Genomic DNA, 20,812 nt, shown 5'->3' on the forward strand with positions numbered 1-20,812 from the left:
ATTTATTTATTTATTTATTTATTTATTTATTTATTTATTTATTTATTTGAGAGTGAGAGGGAGAGAAACAGCACAAGAGCAGGGAGGGTCAGAGGGAGAAGCAGACTCCCCGCTGGGCTGGGAGCCCGATGCGGGACTTGATCCAGGGACTCCAGGATCATGACCTGAGCCAAAGGCAGTCGCTTAACCGACTGAGCCACCCAGGCGCCCGCAGATAATATTTTAAAGTTGAAATAGAATTTTTAAATCATGTGGCATTAGTTATATTTAATAGGTGTGGTAAAAATGATATCCACAGAGAATCCTGTTATATGACCATGAGTCTACTTTTTGACTGTTGTTTGTTTATTGCCAGTAATGGTGGAACACATCTGCAAGCAAGCAGCTTGTGGTTTGCGGTAGAATTTCAAGGGCTTAGGAGGAAGATGCACCTTCCCTTGTATGGTGTTGGTCTCAACCAATAAACCTGGATTACTTAGTCTCTATTAGCCTCGGGTGTTTGTAAAGTTTTAATTAGAATTACATATTAGTAGATGTGAAGAGTCTAGTAAAAAATCTGGAAAACAGTTATTTGTGATCATTCATAAGCCCTATTATCATTGCATTTCTACCTACTACATTATCTGGCAAAATACAAAAGATAAGTAAGTACTTATTGAATTAATGAATTGGCAAATTAATGAATAATTAGTAGGATTCAAAGTATATATCTGGCTATTAAAATAGTAGTAAAATGTGAAGTTTGTAAAGAGTCCATGGTTCCTTAATGTTTGTTGTAATACTTTCAAAAATTGAACTTATGAAATGTTTGTGGTGTAGACAGTAAAATGGAACTTATGAAATATTTATTTGTAGACAATACCAATTTTATTCTCATTTACTGTTTCCTTTCCTACATTTGAAAAATTATGTAGATATATATATATATTGTGTGCGTGTGTTTCTTCCACAGAATTAGACTGGTTTAACATTTTTTAATACTTATTACATTTTACTTCTAAAAATTAATAACTATAACCTGAGTTTGAATGGAAGCTCTCTCTAAGTAGGTGGGCAACTAGATACTTGGGGCAATCTTAGCAGCTTTTAAATTAATCCTTTCTCAGAAAAAGAAATCTATTCAAAAATACAAATTAAAATTATTAGCTGCCATATTCATCCTACTTACCAAGTTATTTGGCTTTTCTTAATATAATTGAGAGATGTCTATTTTCACAGATTAATGGATTTTTGCCATATCTTTTGAAGGAGGTTATGATTGGAAAACAGAGATTAAAGAGTTTTCCATAGAAAGCAGCACATTTTTCTAGTATAAGGAGAACTACGACATTGGGTGGATTGTAGATAAACAAACATCCTCCTTTTTAACCTACTTGTTCTCTTTGGGGCAACTTTTCACATTGAATATATGCCATTACATATGCTACGTTTGCTCAGAAACTCACAAACTACCTAGCTGGCAAGTTAAACAGTTCGTTCTTTGCTTCCTATGAAGATAAAGAGCATGGGGTTGTTTGCATAAAATTAGGTACATCCTTTCCCCTATTCCAAGTATCAACAGAAGCAGTTGTTCTTTCTGAGAGGACGTTAGGAACTGATGGCCAGCATGTTGGAACAAAGTGAAGAGAACCTTCCACTGGCAAGAATAAGATGGCTCATGTTTTGGCCATCTCCACAGCATATTAATTTCTCCTTCAGGGGCCTAATACTTCACAAAAATTCATTGCTTATGCCAAACTGAGGGGTTTTATTATCAGTATGTTTTCATGGAAGTCAGCCTCTATCTTTGAGTATTCTTTTCTTCTAAAGCTGACCATGACTAGACAAAAAGAGAAGGGATGAAGAGTTGGATGGAAATATAATCAATCCAGAATGTTATAAAAATCAACTCTCATCTGTAGGAAAAAAAAATGTTAAGACCTGGCAAAGAAAACAACAAATAGAAAAGGTTGAAACAAAAGATATGCATGGGGGAAATCTTTAGTCTTTTGTTTTAGCCTTATATTTCAGTGACACATTAGCAGCACGTTTTTATGAGAACATTTTCTATGCCATTTTCCTCACAGATAATGCTTCAGGCAACTAAAATCAACTTTGATTAATTATTATTGTCTGTAATCTGTACTCAATGTTTGGAATGTCATAAAGCATGTCTAAAAAATAAAACTAGGGATTTGATATCTGTGCAGTTTTCTCTCAAAGGAATGAGTGAAAATATAAACTCAGTTTCAATGATTTGTTTTTCTTCTTATGTACTGGAAGATGAATATTTTTTTAAATGGTGAAAAATAACATTGCTTCTGGAATTAAGGAGAATATTCAGGCATTAGGATATTTTTAAACACACACATACTTTCATCTAACCATTAACTCTTTCAACACATATTTATTGATGTATTTGTGGATGTGCAATTTATCTGTCTAGCAGTGGAATGAGACTCAGGCTGAATTTTATAGAGGAGCAAAAATGGATTTAATGGCCACATTGCCAAGACTGAACAGTGAAAGGCTCAAGAAAAACAAACAATCGAAATAATCATGCCTAAGAGAGCACAAAGTAACAAGAACTGAACTCCATATTGAAAGGTCAGCTACAGAGGACAGGTACAAAAAATAAGCAATTTCGTGATTACAACCATAGAGATTTTAGCTCAAACAGATGGAAGAAATATTTCATGGAGGTCTAACAGCCAAGCCAACAGGCAAACTAAGTAGTCCTTAAAGGCACACTAAGTTGCAGAGTAAACTTCATACAAAATACCCATCTATAAAGATAAATATGACCCAGTTCTTACCTTAAAGGTTTGGATAGTCCAGTTGGGAAAAGAGATGAGTTATCCAGTATGATCAATGTTGTGCTTCTTGCAAGGCATACTAGACAGATGGAGCAGAGAGTGCATAACTCTGCAAGGAATGGAGACAAAGGAAAGCTTCTAGGGAAGGAAGACTGAGCTGGTTCTTTACGGATGAACAGGATGCTGGACAAACTCTATAAAAGACACTGAGGCTTAAAATGCATGTTTTGTTTTAGTAACTCTTGGTTGGTATGTATGTTTATCAGGTAAAAGTTGAGTAGATGAGTTTGAATATGGAACACTTTATAGACCAAGCTAATAGATTTAACTATTTTTAAATAACTTTTTTAGTGTTTATTTTTCAGAAAGAGTACTCTAAGAAAACAGTGTAAGTTTGAGGGGGCATCAAGACCATCTAGGAGACTGCTGTACTTGTCAGAATAATAGAACATGGAATCTTAACTAATAAATTAGCAAGGCCAAAATGAACAATGAACAAGACAGGAAACACAAATGTTGGTGAGGACATGGAGAAAGGGGAACCCTCCTACTCTGTTGGTGGGAATGCAAACTGGTGCAGCCACTCTGGAAAATGGTATGGAGGTTCCTCAAGACGTTATAAAGCTACTCTATGACCCAGCAATTTCACTACTGGGTATTTACCCCAAGGACACAAATGTAGTGATCCAAAGGGGCACATGAACCCCAATGTTCATAGCAGCAATGTCCGCAATAGCCAAACTATGGAAGGAGCTGAGATGCCCTTCCACAGATGAATGGATAAAGAAGATGGGTTCATAGATAAAATGGAATATTACTCAACCATCAGAAAGGGTGAGTACCCACCATTTGCATTGACATGAATGGAACTGGAGGGTGTTATGCTAAGTGAAATAAGTCAAGCAGAGAAAGACAATTATCATATGGTTTCACTCATATGTGGAATATAAGGAATAGCACAGGGGACCATAGGAGAAAGGAGGGAAAACTGAAGGGGGAGAAATCAGAGAGGGAGACAAACCATGAGAGGACTATGGACTCCAGGAACCAAACTGAGGGTTACAGAGGGGAGGGGGGTGTGGGTCGGGGGTAACCAGGTGATGGGTATTAAGGAGGGCACATATTGCATGGAGCACTGGGTGTTATCCACAACTAATGAATCGTTGAACACTACACCAAAAACTAATGATGTACTATATGTTGGCTAACTGAACATAATAAAACAGAAAGAAATAAAATAGAACAAAATAGCAAAGCATGTAGAAAGGAACTGATGCAACAAATAACTAACAAGTAGAATCAACAGAACTAATATGTAGAAAGGTTCTACATACATGAGAAGTGACAGAGAGAGGAGATCAAGTTGTTTTTGAAAATCTGACTTAAGCAATTAGGAAGGTGAATAAATAAAGGAATGTGGTGCGAATGATGACTATTATAATTTTAGAGATTAGATTGAATGCCTCTTGGACAATCAAATGGTCAAAAACAGGATGAAATAATCCTACATTTAAAAAAAAAAAAAAAAAAAACCTAGGGGCGCCTGGGTGGCTCAGTCGTTAAGCGTCTGCCTTCGGCTCAGGTCATGGTCCCAGGGTCCTGGGATCGAGTCCCGCGTCGGGCTCCCTGCTCAGCTGGAAGCCTGCTTCTCCCTCTCCCACTCCCCCTGCTTGTGTTCCCTCTCTCGCTGTATCTCTCTCTGTCAAATAAATAAAAATCTTTAAAAAAAAAAAAAAACCTAATCCACTCAAATCATAAAGCCTTTCAGTGAACTGTTTATTAATTTTGGTTGTATTCCTTTGATTTTCATTATATTTCTTCAATTTTCTGTCAGATTCCATAATTTCTTTTGACTTAAAGGATATGAAACTGTCACTAAAGTGAATAAATGCTATGATATTCCTTGTTCTGGGAAAACAACTGAAGATATTATGCACTACACTACTTTATCAGTTACCCACATGTGCATTCAATCACAGAAAAATTTTATGGTCAATAGTTATTTAAACAACATTCAGTGCAGCTGAATTTTAATATCCTAAAATAATTACAAAGGCACATCCATTAAATTCAAGCTATGAGGGGCATAAAATTCTATCCATTTTTGTTAGTGGTTTGCTAGTAGCTGTCATACAATTATTACTGGTTTTCTCACATCTATCACAGCATTATATATGAGCTGTGGACATCTGGAAATCACTATTTCTGATCTCAGTAAATGAGTACTAGCCATGCCAACCCTTGAAAGCTGGCCTTTAAGTCTGCATATTAAAGTGATAAGGAGAAAGGAGCAAGTGTAAGTTCCTTTTGAGGATTCATATATATCTTCTTCTTATACATAGATAGATACATTTCTCTGATTATTCCTAACTCCTCATCTACCCTAAAGAGGCAGATTAAAAATGAAATCATTAATTTTATTTTCTTCCCCACTTATACTCTATCTAATTGGGTGTGTGTCACTTTATCATTGATTTTTTTCAACATTAGTGAGGGGAAATGTCAACCCACCTTCTCCCCCCCCCCCCCCCCCGCCCAGTGAGATTTAAACAATGCCATATTTTGGGCTCTTAAAACCAAGCATCTGTTCTCTAAAACACTAAACTTCCTGAGTTGGCCCTCATGAGTTAAAATGTGAACCACATTAAAAATCCATCTTCTTAATCAGGATGAAGCTGAGGTATTTTGGTTTCTAATAAAATTTTAGCTAATATTTGTGTGCTATATTTAATTAAATATTTTTTAAAACCTCATAGAAATAATTTAAAAGGATATAAAGCAACAACCCTACATTAAAGGGAAGACATTTGAAATGTGGTTTGGGGATGAGGGGCACTGGCATCCTTACTCTTGAATCTTCCATTCTGAGAGAAAATATAAGAATTTGTACTTTCCCCAAGACTGGATTGAAAGAGTAGATACAGGCTTATTAACCACTTATCTGAAATTTCCAAATAAAAAATAGGCATATTGTAAAATAGGCAGATTGTAAAATCAGATGTCGATTCTGCCTCAAAAGGATTGGGAGTGTATGTTTCAAGGAAAAATATTAATAGTTTTTTGGGGAGCTGTGCATATGTTATAGGTCAACTAGGATAGGCACTGAATAGGGTATGGGGATATAGAAAGTAAGCAGGGAACAGAAAATATATTCTCACTTGCTCAAATGAAATTATAACTCAATGAGAATCTCTGGTTACCAGATTAAAGCCCGAGCCTTGGTTCCAAACTGTATTTGGTCTAACACCATGATGAGTAGGGAGATTGGAGAAGGTCCAGAAATGAGATAACTTCCTGTGGAAGGAGTTACGCCATATTTTGTTTCAATGGAGTATCCTGAAGAAAGGGAGCATTGATAAACCGAAGGCCAGAGAGCCACGTAAGAAGTAGAGGGGCACCCACTGAGTACTTTCTCCTGGATGCCTTGGTTTTAAGCATAATGTTTTGTGAGAGGCAAAGAATACTGCATTCTGGATAGAACTTGAACTCTTTTCCTTCTAAAATTCTGATTCTTTTCAGAAGTTGATCTAATCATTCAGTCAAGAGATTTTCATGATCCTGAAGTTTGGGGAATTTGTTCTATAAAAAATAGGGAGTGTTGCCAACGAGGCAAGAAGGTTGGCTGTTGATCACCTTGTCTAGCTCGGGCAGAGAAGGGAGGTGATGCACTGGGTAGGGCACGTCTGAATCCAAGGGGGAGGCTGGAGAGAACTCAGAGCAACTTTCAGTGGAGAATGCCTAGACCATATGAGAAGAGGATAGACCAGCAAAAGGCAGACAGATTCTAACTGTCCACACAAATACTGACCCATTGAGGGAAATGGAGCTCTCTGTGATGTCCAGTTTCAGAAAATAAGAAGTATCTATAAACCGATTCTCCCAAACTGATGAATGTACCCACTGTGTAGAGATCTCTCCACAACAAACATGCAGATCATGAAAACTGAATCTAAGTCATAAAAAGAGTGTAGGCATATAGAGAGATTTTATGAAAATCAGTAAATGAGTCAGCCAGAACGGTCCATGAGTCCATGGATCCCCTTATGTCCCAAAACGCCCACACACCAGCCATGCGTCTGTCTCCTCTGAGCCATCCTCAGCTTCACAAATACCATCTATACTTTCAGTTTCCTTCTGTCCACAGCTGAGTGACTGAGCTGAACTCAGAGGGCTCCTCATGCCTATACACTTGTATCATATACGGGCATTATTCTTATCAAGGACAACAGCAATATCATATTTCAAGGGAATGGAACTTTTTATAAGCAAAATTATGAGATCTTGACTACTGTTTTATATCCTTAAGAATGTGCTTTTTTTAGGGGGGGAGGGGCAGAAGGAGAGGGAAAGAGAGAATCTCAAACTGGTTCCATGCCCAGCGTGAAGCCTGACACAGGGCTCGATCTCACAACACCGAGATCGTGACATGAGCTGAAATCAAGAGTCAGATGCTTAACCGACTGAGCCACCCAGGAGCTCCTCCTTAGAAATGTTCTTTATATGATCTGTCTGTATAGCAAATAAAAACATGTAAAAATGATTAAAATTTCAAAATGTTCTTTCACTGATGTCAATCGCAGTCCCACTTTGTTACAGCAGTGGAAAATGAGGAATATTTTACTTATTTATTTCTTGAGCGTTATATAAGTCCCTGGATTCACTGGATTTTATCCAAAATTACACATTTTTATGTGACAAATGCAGTTATTTATTTGTTCATCTAAGTGGCAGCTGTGTTCTTGGTCTATGAATTAGGGCTCTGTAAATTTTCTTTAAAAAGGATGAGGATAATGGAAAGGAAAATAAACTACAGGAAAGGAGACTAAGAAGAAAAAAATATATATATTCTTTTAACTTTGGTAATTAAAACAATGAATTTGAAAGATGCCTGTACATATATGCTGTCTTCCAACTGCTTTGGCTATGGATATGTTAAAACAAACATTTGAACTTCAGTGAAATTCAAAAGACACACAATTAGGCTTCTTTACATTTATAAAACTACAGTTTCTTATACTCTACACTTTTAAGATACCATATAATATCTGGCATTACTACTTTGGATAACAAGCCCAAAATGGAGATTTTTTTTTTTTTTTTAAAGTAGATTCCTAAGTGTAAGTAGGCTCTTTAGGCAGATAAATATTTCCAATCATGAACTCACTGTGGCCAGATATTATCATTCACCACAATTTTATGTTTATATTTTCCTTGCTAAAAAAATCATATATATATATATATATATATGTCTAAACAGTATATTTAGTGTTGTTTCTTTTTTCAAATTTATAAAAACATCATTTTATAAATAAATAAATTATTCTGGGACATGCTTTCCTGACTCCTGGTATAAAAACCCGAATTTAAGAAATTCATGTAAAACACAGTTATTTAGTTGACATTTGCTTTAAGAATTCAAGTAATAAAAAGATGTCTCCAGGCAAAAAATGGTGAATTTGTATTTAATGGCTCCCAATCTATCATTCAGATGTGTGTGCCTATCCATGTACTGAGAAATCCTCTAAACTTTTGCTTACCAAACTTTACCCATACCCATTCTATGTGTTATTCTGCTAGAGCTCTGTTATGTAAGTGGAATACAGAATAATATAGTTACTATTATTTGTTAATCACATGTAATACATTAAGCATTATGCTGGGTGTCCTGCATTATTTTATTTCATTTAATAAAAATTTTATCAGTTAGGATAGGCAAAGATATGCTGCAAAAAGAATAAAACAGGCTTAAAACAACAGAAAGTATATACTCTTGTTCATTCTCCATGTCCAAATGGTTATGCTATCAAAGTTGCTCAGAAGAGCAGTTTTGCAGAAATAATAATGATACATTCAGCAGATGGAAGGAAATGTGGTGAATTCTACACTGACTCTCAAATTTTTCTTTCACAGGTGATTTTTCATAACTTCACTTTTAATCACAAATATGGTTGGACATCATTTAAAGAAAACAAAAGGGGCGCCTGGGTGGCTCAGTTGGTTAAGTGACTGCCTTCGGCTCAGGTCATGATCCTGGAGTCCTGGGATCGAGTCCCACATCAGGCTCCCTGCTCGGCGGGGAGCCTGCTTCTCCCTCTGACCCTCCTCCCTCTCATGCTCTCTCTCATTTTCTCTCTCTCAAATAAATAAATAAAATCTAAAAAAAAAAAAAAAAGAAAACAAAAGGAAAACACCCACAGAAGTGCAATCCCGTAATGTGCCCATATGGAGAACAAGAAATATTTGGTATCAGGTCTAGTGGCTGTCCTCCCTCAAAAAAACATTCTGAGAGGCTCATTATCAATATTTGCGAAGGAAGGTGAAGCTCAGAGAAATAAAGTACAGTTAATCAATATAAAATCATTAATCCAGAATTCTCAGAATGAAATATGAATCTGTTTCCAAAGCCTTTTCCTCGATTGTTAACATTTTAATTAGATCTTAAATGTACTTTATTAGGCTAATCATAAATCCTTTTATTAATACCCTATTATCATTACCAAGTGAACGGGGCTTTTCTTAAAAAGTATGCATTTATAGAATGTAATGACCATTGCCAACTTGCCCAGCCCAAGAACTACAATAGTACCGACACTATGCACCTGCACCTCTCTAGTACCCCACCCCCTCCTCTCCACACCGCTCCAGGAGGTAATCTCTCTTCCAGGTGCCACACAAGGGCCATCCTTGTAGGAAGACCTTGCTAAAGACAGCAATCTCAGGTCTCTGCACACGATTAAACTAAATTGCATTTAACCTGGATATATCACATTTTCCTCTGATCTGAAATTTATAAACATCATGAATGATGTTGACAAACCATGAAGCTATCTTAAACAAATATATTTTCAAAATAGTGTGCTTTAAGACTTTAGGCTGAGTCTCTGAAATGTACAGAACAGAAAGAAGAAAGGTGAGCAAAACTGATCTAGATGAGAATGCAAGGTTAACAGCCTAGTACCGCTTTTCTTCTTTTTAGAATATCCGGAATGACAGGAAGATACAAAGAGGCCCAAGTCTACACAATATAATATTTTAAAAGCCTTTAATTTTATAACTTATGAATAAGAAACATGTCTGCAATTATTATAGTCCTATTGTTTCCTAATAGTAGGAAATGGGGCCAAGTGTTTGGCTCTTTTATCCAAAATCATGTAAAGGAAAACCGTGGCTACACTGAGACATATGGTGGTAAAATATAAGTAGACAGGATTTCAGTAAGTTGCAGTTCTTCTGAGTATATGAAAGTCCTTCAAACCTTCCCATCATAGCATATGCTATTTCCTCTGTCTGAGCTCTGTTTCTTCCATTTATCACATATCTCTGACTCTGTTTATCCTACTCCTAGTCAATGCTCAACCTAGAACTGTTCTTTACAAAAACAATTTAACACAACTAACTCCAGAATGATTTAGTCTGAGATTTTGCTTTCCCATAATATTGTGTGAATGCCACTTTGACAGCTTTATGAGTTTTCTTGTCTGTGCCCCTAACTATGCTGTAAAATCTTTAAGAGATGTGTTAGTTTTCTATGGTTGTTGTAACAAGCCACTCAGACTATGCGGCTCAGAACAACAATTCTGTAAGACATAGTTTCATTGGCCTAAAATCAAGGTGTGGACAGGTCTATGTTCTTTTCCTAGGGTCTTTAGCAAAATTCACTTCCTTGTCTTTCCTAGCTTCTAGAAGCTGTCCACTTCTCTTGGCTAATGGTCCTTCCTCCCTCCTTAGAGGTAGTAACAGCCAGATAATTTCTTCTCATACCACATCACTCTCACTTCTTCCACACTCATATTTCCCTCCCACACAGAATTAAAATGCTTCAGTTTTCCACTTTTAACAACTCTAATGATTACATTGGGTCCCCTGGACAATCCAGCATAATCCCTTTATTTTAAAGTCAGATGATTAGCTAACTTAATTTTACCTGAAATCTTAATTGTTCTTTGCCATGTAACATAATATACTCATAGGTTCTGGAAATTAGGATGTGGAATCTTTGAGGAGCTATTACTGTTTTTATCCCAAGGGGGATAATAAATTATCTGGTGTATGTCATGAATTCAATAACTATGGTATAAAACAATCAAGTTTCAGGGCATATTTAGCTCATTTTATTCAACACCATGGACAGAAGAGGTTAAATTTTTTTGAACATCTGAAGCAGATGAGGATCTACTACATGGATAATATCCAGATCAATTTGACTAACTAGTTTATTACAAAAATCTCCTACTAAAGACTTATTTTTCAATTAATCTGTTCATGTAACAGATGAGGAAACCATTTCCCAGATAGGGGAAGTGATTTTTTCAAGATCATTCAGCTTACTTCCTCTCAAATCTTAGTCTTGTCAATTTTGGGTATCCCCTTGGCAAAATAGTCTTATATAAGTGGTCTTAGTTATTGTTCCTCTGCTCTCAAAGTCACTTGAGGGGATCACCTCAGTCCTATGATTGTCAGGAAGCACTGTGCCTCACTGTCATTGTCCATGCTGAGACTCTGTCAGAGTGTTCCCAAATTTGCAACTCTTCAAGCATCAAAGTAATATCTTATGGGAGAAGATGTCTGCAAATGACTTATCTGATAAAGGGCTAGTATCCAAAATCTATAAAGAACTTATCAAACTCAACACCCAAAAAACAAGCAAACAAAAAAATCCAGTCAAGAAATGGGCAGAAGACATGAACAGACATTTCTCCAAAGAAGACATCCAGTTGGCTAACAGACATATGAAAAAATGCTCAATATCAGTCATCATCAGGGAAATATAAATCAAAACCACAATTACGTATCACCTCTCACCTGTCAGAATGGTTAAAACTAACAATTCAGGAAACAACAGATGTTGGTAAGGATGTGGAGCAAGGGGAACCCTCTTATACTGTTGGTGGGAATGCAAGCTGGTGCAGCCACTCTGGAAAACAGTATGGGGGTTCCTCAAAAAGTTAAAAACAGAGCTACCCTATGACCCAGGAATTGCACTATTAGGTATTTATCCAAAGGATACAAATGTGATTCAAAGAGGCACATGCGCCCCGATGTTTATAGCAGCAATGTCCACAGTAGCCAAACTATGGAAAGAGCCCAGATGTCCAATGACAGATGAATGGATAAAGAAAATGTGGTATATATATATATATATATATATGCGCGCGCGCACACGCGCACATGCATACACAATGGAATATTACTCAGCCATCAAAATGAAGGAAATCTTGCCATTTGCAATGATGTGGATAGAACTAGAGGGTATTATGCTAAGTGAAATAACTCACTCAGAGAAAGACAAATACCATATGATTTCGCTCATATGTGGAACTTAAGAAACAGAACAGATGAACATAGAGGGAGGGAAGGAAAAATAAGATAAAAACAGAGACGCAAGCAAACCATAAGAGATGCTGAACTCTAGGAAACAAACTGAGGGTTGCTGGAGGGGAGGTGGGTGGGGGGATGGGGTAACTGGGTGATGGACATTAAGGAGAGCATGTGATGGAATGAGCACTGGCTGTTATATGCAACTGATGAATCACTAAATTCTACCCCTGAAACTAATAGTGTGCTATACGTTAACTTAATTGAACTTAAAGTTTTTAAAAATTGATATTTTATTCATAGAAGTGCTTAATATCCTGATGTCACTCTAGTTCTTCATGGAAGTAGGGGGACTACTTCATTCCTCCCTCTGTGTCACATTTTGTAACTTGCAAAACACAATAGAGCTACTTAAACTCTGGGGATTCAGGGTCTCTCACACACACAAAAAAAAGAATTATTTTCAGCTTCTTGTGACCATATGTTTTAGACATACATTTATGAGACTAGGCTGGGGCACCAAATTCAGTGAGAAACTATGCATTTCACCCTTATATTTTGATTATAATCTAATGAGTATGTTCAGAAAAGGAGGCTACTGTCTACCAAATAACTGACAGATTTATAAAAAAGATTATTCTTTCAAAACTCAAATTTGTACTGTGGGGAAAGAAATCTGTCCCAGGAATCTCTGCATAGTGTTAATATACCCAGAGTATATTTGGTTACCTTCAGTATGGGCATTTAATAATAATTAAAATCCTATTGTTCTCAAGTAAAAATTTACCCAGACAAGAACAGTAGAGAAAAAGCGGAAAATGAGACGACTAATGGAATTAGGATGGCATCCAGCTTCCATTCTTCATACTTGTATCCCTATAACAGAAGGCCTGCTGTCCTTCATCCCTCAGGTCCCTTGAGGAGGACAAATACTGCTAGGGAATATTACTTTTAATCTTTCAAAATTAATAGACATATTTGATATTTTCATATTGAGTTACACATGGGTGTGGAAAATAATGCATGCTCATTTCCCGTACACTGAATTTCAAAAATTTGCATATATATGCATTATTAATAAATTATAAATTCAATTTTTGTTTTATATAATGCAGCCTCCACAAAATTTAAAATTGTTTTCAATTTCCATAGTTTGTAATACAATGTATAGAAATTCAGACAAACATGACTTCAAAGAATGAGTCTATGAGGATGATTACATATATTCTTTGGTCCTAGATTCTTCAAATCTTATTTGGTCAAAAGTTAAGAGTTAAAAGGTATTTCTTGAAGCAGAATCTAAGTTTGTTCATTTTATAATACTAAAAGGGAAGTAAAAGGCTTAAAAACTCTAAATTTTTAGAGAAAAATTCTGCATTCTAGGATCCCTTATTTCTCTATCATTTTGACTTTAAATGATTATTTTAACAAATTAAACACAAAATATCCATGTCCTTTTCTTTCTTGAGGGAAAATTATGTTTATTATTTTTTGTAAGAATACCCAATATACAATTGTTATCTTACCAATTAAATATTTAATATATAGTTGTTACCTTACCAATTGTATATTGGACATTCCTATAAAGAAAAGCAATTCATTAAATTGTATACAACACTGAGTAAAGGATCCAGAAAGTCATTAAAATTAAACATATTCTTCTTTCAACAAAAAATGAAATCAGAATAATTGTAAAAATTGATAATTTTTTTACCACATTGGTAAAAATCATAGCAAAGCATTGAGGATTACTATTTTTATCATAAAAATTTAACATCACAATGAATCAACTGTTTTCTCTTTCCGACTGAATTTGCCCACAACTAAACTCATGATCTCCCTTCTAACTGTGGTCCTTTTAAGGTTTCTGTGTCAGTGAATGGCCCTGCTCTTGGGACTACTTACGCCAGCTTTGTCTCCCTTACTCCCTTCCCTCCTGGTTTTTAATAAACCACACATTGTGTGTTTGTGTGTGTGTGTGTATTATATATATATATATATATTATATATATATATATATTATATATTATATATATTATATATTACGTATTATATATATATAATATATATATTATATATATATATATATTTTTTTTTTTTTTCCCCAGCCCCTCCACCAGTCTCTATATCTAGTTTCCTTCCCCAGCCAACCCTACCCCCTCGTGGTTTAAACCACCACCTTCTCCTGCTTGGACTATGCCACAGGTGTGCATCTTAGCTATCGTGTTATTTTTCTCTATCAGTCCTTATGAGAATCCATTTTTCTCACTACATCTAGTGATCTGTCTTGGAACAAATGGGATCATGTCGTCACACCTTCCCTCCCACTACTGCTCCTGCTTTTAAAACTCCAATGGCTTCACTTACAATTAAAACTAAATTTATCACTGTTACCATCAACAAACCTTGGTCCCTGCATATCTCCTCAGTTTCATTAGCATTTGATTTACACTGGCCTTCATTCAGACTCTTCATCATACTGCATTTACTTCTGATCATGGGGACTTACATATTATTCCCTCCATCGGGAATAAACTCCTTGCCCCCAACACCTTTTATAGTACCTGGCATATAGTAGCAATCCTATAAAAGTGTGTTGAATGAATAATTAAATAAATGAATAGTAACTAAGGTGATTAGTACCTCCAGTATATTACATAGGCAATGGCAGATATTTAATGAATTATAGACAAAAATATTCACTAGCAGAGATGCAGTGATTCATAGAAAATTCATTTCTCTGACTGAAGCAATGATGATTATATCCTAAACCAGAATAATCATAATGGTTCAGCTTAGAGGTAGCAGTTCATTTCACATATTCTTATTTTCTTATACTCAAAAAAAAAATCCACTAAAACTAAACAAAAAGCCAAAAATGCATATGTGGCAATAAATACCCAAAATATATTTTCTATAAAAGTATCAGTCTTTCCTAAAGAGACTTTGACCCAAGTTTATTCCTTGTAAATATCTGCTGTAACATTCCAATGTGAAGGAATGGTGATAAAATTTGATAAACCTATGCTGACATGTTTTTTTTTTTAATTTAAGAGCATCTTTTCAAATAACTTTTTATATCAAACTTGTTCGAAATGATTTCTAAATCTCAAACCTGAAAGAATGTTAACTACATACTTAAGAAACATATTCCAGAAGTACCAGCAAAGATATTTCCTTTTTTTTCTAGGTTTATATAATGAAATTCTGCAATAGAATCCAATTGATCAGTATAATTTGCTAATATATTCAAATAAATGTGTTGCCAAACTTCATACATACAGCATTAAGAGAAGAGAGTCTTTTTTTTTTTAAAGATTTTATTTATTTATTTGAGACAAAGAGAATGAGAGAGAGAGAGCATGAGAGGGGGGTGGGTCAGAGGGAGAAGCAGACTCCGCGCCGAGCAGGGAGCCCGATGCGGGACTCGATCCCGGGACTCCAGGATCATGACCTGAGCCGAAGGCAGTCGCTTAACCAACTGAGCCACCCAGGCGCCCAAGAGAATCTATTTTGAGATTCTCTAAACTTAGAATATAATTTTCCCTTTGTGCGTACTTTTGAAATTCACTTGCTCCTATACATCTTTCATTAAAGAAAGTGGATTATATATGTATGTATGTATGTATGTATCTATACAGACTTTTTTCCCTGTTAGAGCAATATTTATTTGTAATTTGGTATAGTTCCAAAAAATTGCATTTCAAATATGGTTGTAGGTGTCTTCTTCCTGACTGGTCTTTGGTGTGCTCTGTCTCAGATCTGTCAATAGAAAGATGTCTTCAGGAAATGCCAAAATTGGGCATCCTGCCCCCAACTTCAAAGCCAAGGCTGTTATGCCATATGGCCCCATTCAAAGACATTAGCCTCTTGGACTACAAAGGAATATATACTATGCTCTTTTAACCTCTTGACTTCATTTTGTGTGCCCCATACAGATGAATGCTTCCAGCAACAGGGCAGAAGAATTTAAGAAACTCAAGTGTCAAGTGATTGGTGCTTCTGTGGATTCTCATTTCTGTCACCTGGTGTGGATCAACATCGAAGAAAGGAGGAGGCCCGGGACCCGTGAACGTTCCCTTGGTATCACATCCCAAGTGTACCATTGCTCAGGACTATGGAGTCTTAAAGGTTGATGAAGGCATCTTGTGCATCTTTATCATTGATGATAAAGAAATCCTTTGGCAGATCGCTGTGAAGACCACCCTGTTGGCCACTCTGTGGATGAGACTCAGACTAGTTGAGTTTACTGACAAGCATGGGAAAGCCTGGCAGTGATGCCATCAAGCTCACTCTCCAAAAGAGCAAAGATTATTTCTCTAAGCAGAAGTGAACACTGGGCCATTTTAGGGCCGGGATGCCATGGGCAGCCATGAAAAATCTCTTTGGTACTAACATCTTAAAACAAAGACTTTAGACTCAGTGCAGATGTGGTATGGGACAGGACGGGCCTTTCCTGCAGGGGCTGGGGAGGCCAGCCTTTCTTGATCTTGTGTTGTTTCTGTTAAACTTGAACTAAGAAAAAAAAAATTAAAGAAATAAGATAAGGTGTAGGAATCACATAAGCATAAAATTTTGAATGAGATTTAGTTGTCTCCAAAGCCTATTATGTTTTTCATATTCTAAGTCATTGACTTTTTAAAAAAAAATCTATTCATTATTTGTTTACTCTACCAAAACACGTCAGCAATCTTAAATTGCAGTACTTCATTTCACACTGCAATGTGCCAGGTCAACAATGAGTACTGCTATTTGACACTTCCCTGTCTTGGGGGGATGTTATCGAACCTCTTCTGTTTTTGAAGTGCTTTCTCATAAGTTTCTAGTTTTTCCTTTTTTAAAACTAATTTATTTATTTGAGAGACGGAGAAAGAATGTGTGCCAGGAGGGGCAGAGGGAAAGAATCTTCAAGCAGACTCCCCGCAGAGCCTGATGGGGCAGGGGCTTGATCCCATGACCCCGAGATCACAAAACCAAGAGTTGGATACTTCACCCATGGAGGCACCCAGGCACCCCAGTTTCTAGTTATTCTTACCAGCAATGCCATCATTGGCCAGTTGTTCCTTGCAGTAATCTCTAGTGATGGGATCGGGGTAGTAGAAAATCCAGAATTAAAAAGTTTCTTTGCAAGGCTGCTTTTAAGGGGCACCTGGGTGGCTCAGTTGGCTAAATGTCTGCCTTCGGCTCAGGTCATGATCTCGGGGTCCTGGGATCAAGTCCCACATCAGGCTCCCTGCTCAGTGGGGAGTCTGTTCTTCCCTCTGCCTCTCCCCCAGCTTGTGTTCTCTTTCTCACTCGCATGAAAGAATAAAATCTTAAAAAAATAAAAAGGCTGTTTTTATGATGTCTTCTGTATCATCAGCATAAGCACAGCCCTTGGAAAACTCTTGGAAGACTTTTCAGTAAATAGAAGCTGATTTTCATATGATTTGATTATGTAAGTTAGTTTCTCTGTGTCTTTTTTGTGTATGCTATGGAATGAAGCAGTTAATATTATACGACAAACAGAAATACATCATGATTGTCTTCAAACACTACACTTGTGGAGATCTGCTCCCAAAGCCAAGTTGAAACCAGCTGAGAAAAGGGACTTCTGCTGTCAGGTGGGATGGAGCTGGGAAGCTCTCAGGGACCAGTGCCAACAGCCTGCACGGGCTTCGGTCTAGTATCGGTGGGTCACTGGCCAGTAGTCCTGCGGGTGGGTTTTGTTTTTTTTAAGAATATATCTCACTTTACATATTTATATAAACTCCCATGGAATTGATAATTTCACAAATGCTATTTGGCAAAGGTCCTAGTTTGAATTTAAATCTTACAAATTTAGAGATTAGATGGAAAATGTTTTCAAACTTCATTATCATTGGAAATGAAATCTGATGGCATCTCCTCTAAGGCACTCATCTGAAAGTAGAAGGAAACTTTAGAGGTACTGTAGTGTGTGTGTGCTCTGGTAATTTGTTTTTCTTTTTCTTTAAAATGCTATCCTAATTCCTTTTGGCAACAAATGAGATTGAAAGTCCAGTTAAGATTACTTTTTTAATGTAGGCCAAACTGTTAGATACATGAAGTGACTGAAGCCAAGAAAGTGCTTGTTGTATTTTCTGGAATTTAAATTATCTAAAGGGAGGGAGAAAGCTAATAACAGTAGACCAAATGTTGCAGGGGTGGGGGGGGTGTAGGGAGAGTGAGAGGGAGGGAGAGAGAGAAGACAAAGAAGCAGGAAAGAGAACAAATAAGGATGGAAGAGAAGGTTGGGTGAATGTAGGAAACAAAATGCAAAGAAGAAAGTGGTAAAAGCACCATCTCACGTGAGTGAAGAAAGAGTAGGAAGAAGGAACTAAAGGAAGTTCCTGTATATAAAAAGAAACTAATCAACATTGACATAGTTGAAAGAGGTAGAGAAAATAAGAGAAAAATATGGAAAGGGTACAGATAACCCAATGCTTACGGAGTTTCTCTTCTATGGCAGATGCCGTAATAAGTGCAGCTGAGAAATTCACAAGCTCGAGGAGCAGAAAAGCCTACAGAGAAGTATAGTACCCAGAAAGAAGTATACAGAAGGTATATGATCTTTCTAAAGAAGGTGCAGTCCATTGAAGATGTAGCAGATGATCGTGTGTGTGTGTGTAAATGTTTTCAGACAAAGGGAATCTAAATAAGTACTGAATAATGATGAGGAAACATGTAGTCTACCTTACTTTAATTTGAAAATATAGTAATTATCACAATATACCAAAGTACATGTATTAAGTGCTGCCCATATGCTGGAAAGCATAGTAAGCAGTTCACATGCGTAACATCAGTTAATCCTACAGCAGTCTAATCTGGGTTGCCATTACCCTTGTTTAGCGGATGGAGATCTGAGTCTGAGTGAGGTTGTTACATCACTCATCAAAATGCATACGGAGATTGTGCCACGAGTTGAAAAAGGTCTCTCTGACTCCCAAGCTCATGCTTCAACCACTCTGCCATAGATAATCTTCCATCTCCACATACCACCAATGGGTATCATCTGTTAATCCCCCCATGTTCCCCTCTGCTAGGACTGCACACACGAGGCATAATGTATCAGGTTTGAATCCAATGCAGCTTGTCACTCATTTTCCAAGTAACTCAAAACTATCTCATACTAAAAACCTTTTAGGACTAATTACAGCCAACACAGACTTTGACACACTTCAAAGAATACCATCCTTTTAACTCCTGCCCTTTACAACCTACAGTATACTGATTTATACTTGTGATATGTTTGTTCCTTGTACTGGTGTTTTGTATGAACTAGGATGTAGCATTCATGAGGTCAAAAAATGTACCTTATTGATATTTGCATCTCCAGAACTTAGCAAGAAGCTGGCACAACGGAGATGTTAATACATATATATTGAATAAATGGACAATAGGGATTGATCATGGTGCCATGATTCTCCAAGGTTCAATGGATCCAACTTTCTTGAGTCCTGCAGCACTCTGTCTTAAGGCTACAAAATATAGTAGTTAAGACTGTGCCAGCTTGAGCTGTGCTGCCTGAAGTAGGATCATGGCCCTTAGATGTAGGAGACCCATGGTCTGACCCAAGACAGCTTGCTATCTGTAAAGCTTCAATTTCCTCATCTGGAAAATAGGAATAATAATAGAATTTATCTCATGGGATTTTAGTGAAGATTAAATACATTGAATAAGAGAATATATACTTTGCTGAACATTCCTTTTTTTTTTTTTTCTTGCTCTCCTGGAAATCTGGTTCTTCCCAGAGATTCTATTTTTCCATAGCACTGCCATCCTATTTAAAAGTACATATACATATATACATATCATGTGCATTATATGTAAATAAGCAATGTGAGTAGAGTGTGTAGTATGGATAAGGCACCTGGCACTCAGAAATCACTTAGCTGGGGCGCCTGGGTGGCTCAGTTGGTTAAGCGTCTGCCTTCGGCTCAGGTCATGATCCCGGGGTCCTGGGATCGAGTCCCGCATCGGGCTCCCTGCTAGGCGGGGAGCCTGCTTCTCTCCCTCTGCCTCTGCCTCTCTCTCTCTCTCTCTGACTTTCATGAATAAAAAAAAAAAAAATTAAAAAAAATTAAAAAAAAAAAGAGATCACTTAGCTGCAATTATTAGAAATCTGATGTGCATATAATAGGTTGCATATGCTCGCTCTACCTGAATAGATGAATGAATGAAATAATGCGTATAATGCATTATTAATATTTCTTTTAAATGCTGTGTTCTTTTTCCTGCGGGGATATCATCAGAAGTGCATTCCCTGTACTCAACAGACCAGCCGTGGCCCAATGCTGGATACAGCCCCATGCAGTGTGGACGGCGACACTCTCGCATGGCTGTTTTCACACCCAGTCTCAGGCTCGGTCTGAGGAGTGCTCATCAGTATTCCAAGTGTTCAACAGAGACACTTAATAAACTCAGAGTAGCTGGACAGTCATCACTGAACAGTCTAATTGAGTGGCCCTGAGGGACAGTAGAAGGTCTTACACAAGCAGGAAATATTAGTTACATGAGCTGGGCTACTGATCCAGGAATCAAAGCCACCGTGTGATCTGCCAACGTTGGGAACAAATACCCAGAAGAGCAGCTAAGAATCATAGAAAAGAAAGGTGGGAAGCACACAAGAAGGAAGGATGGGTTCAGTTTGAGTTTTCCACGGACTTTGTTCAGTGACACACTATGATAGGGAAAATGTCAGC

General features: G+C 37.0%; 1 protein-coding gene and 1 pseudogene across 8 annotated transcripts in view; one reads left to right on the top strand and one right to left on the bottom strand.

The window, feature by feature from the left end:
- Positions 1-20,812, bottom strand: part of PCDH15 (protocadherin related 15) — a 789,625-nt gene that overhangs the window by 759,709 nt on the left and 9,104 nt on the right. The gene's annotated exons all lie outside the window — the stretch shown is intronic.
- Positions 15,887-16,443, top strand: LOC118012983 (annotated as a pseudogene).

This window comes from Mirounga leonina, unplaced genomic scaffold (assembly GCF_011800145.1).
Source record: "Mirounga leonina isolate KUSES-001 unplaced genomic scaffold, KU_Mleo_1.0 Mir_152, whole genome shotgun sequence".
NCBI lineage: Eukaryota > Metazoa > Chordata > Mammalia > Carnivora > Phocidae > Mirounga > Mirounga leonina.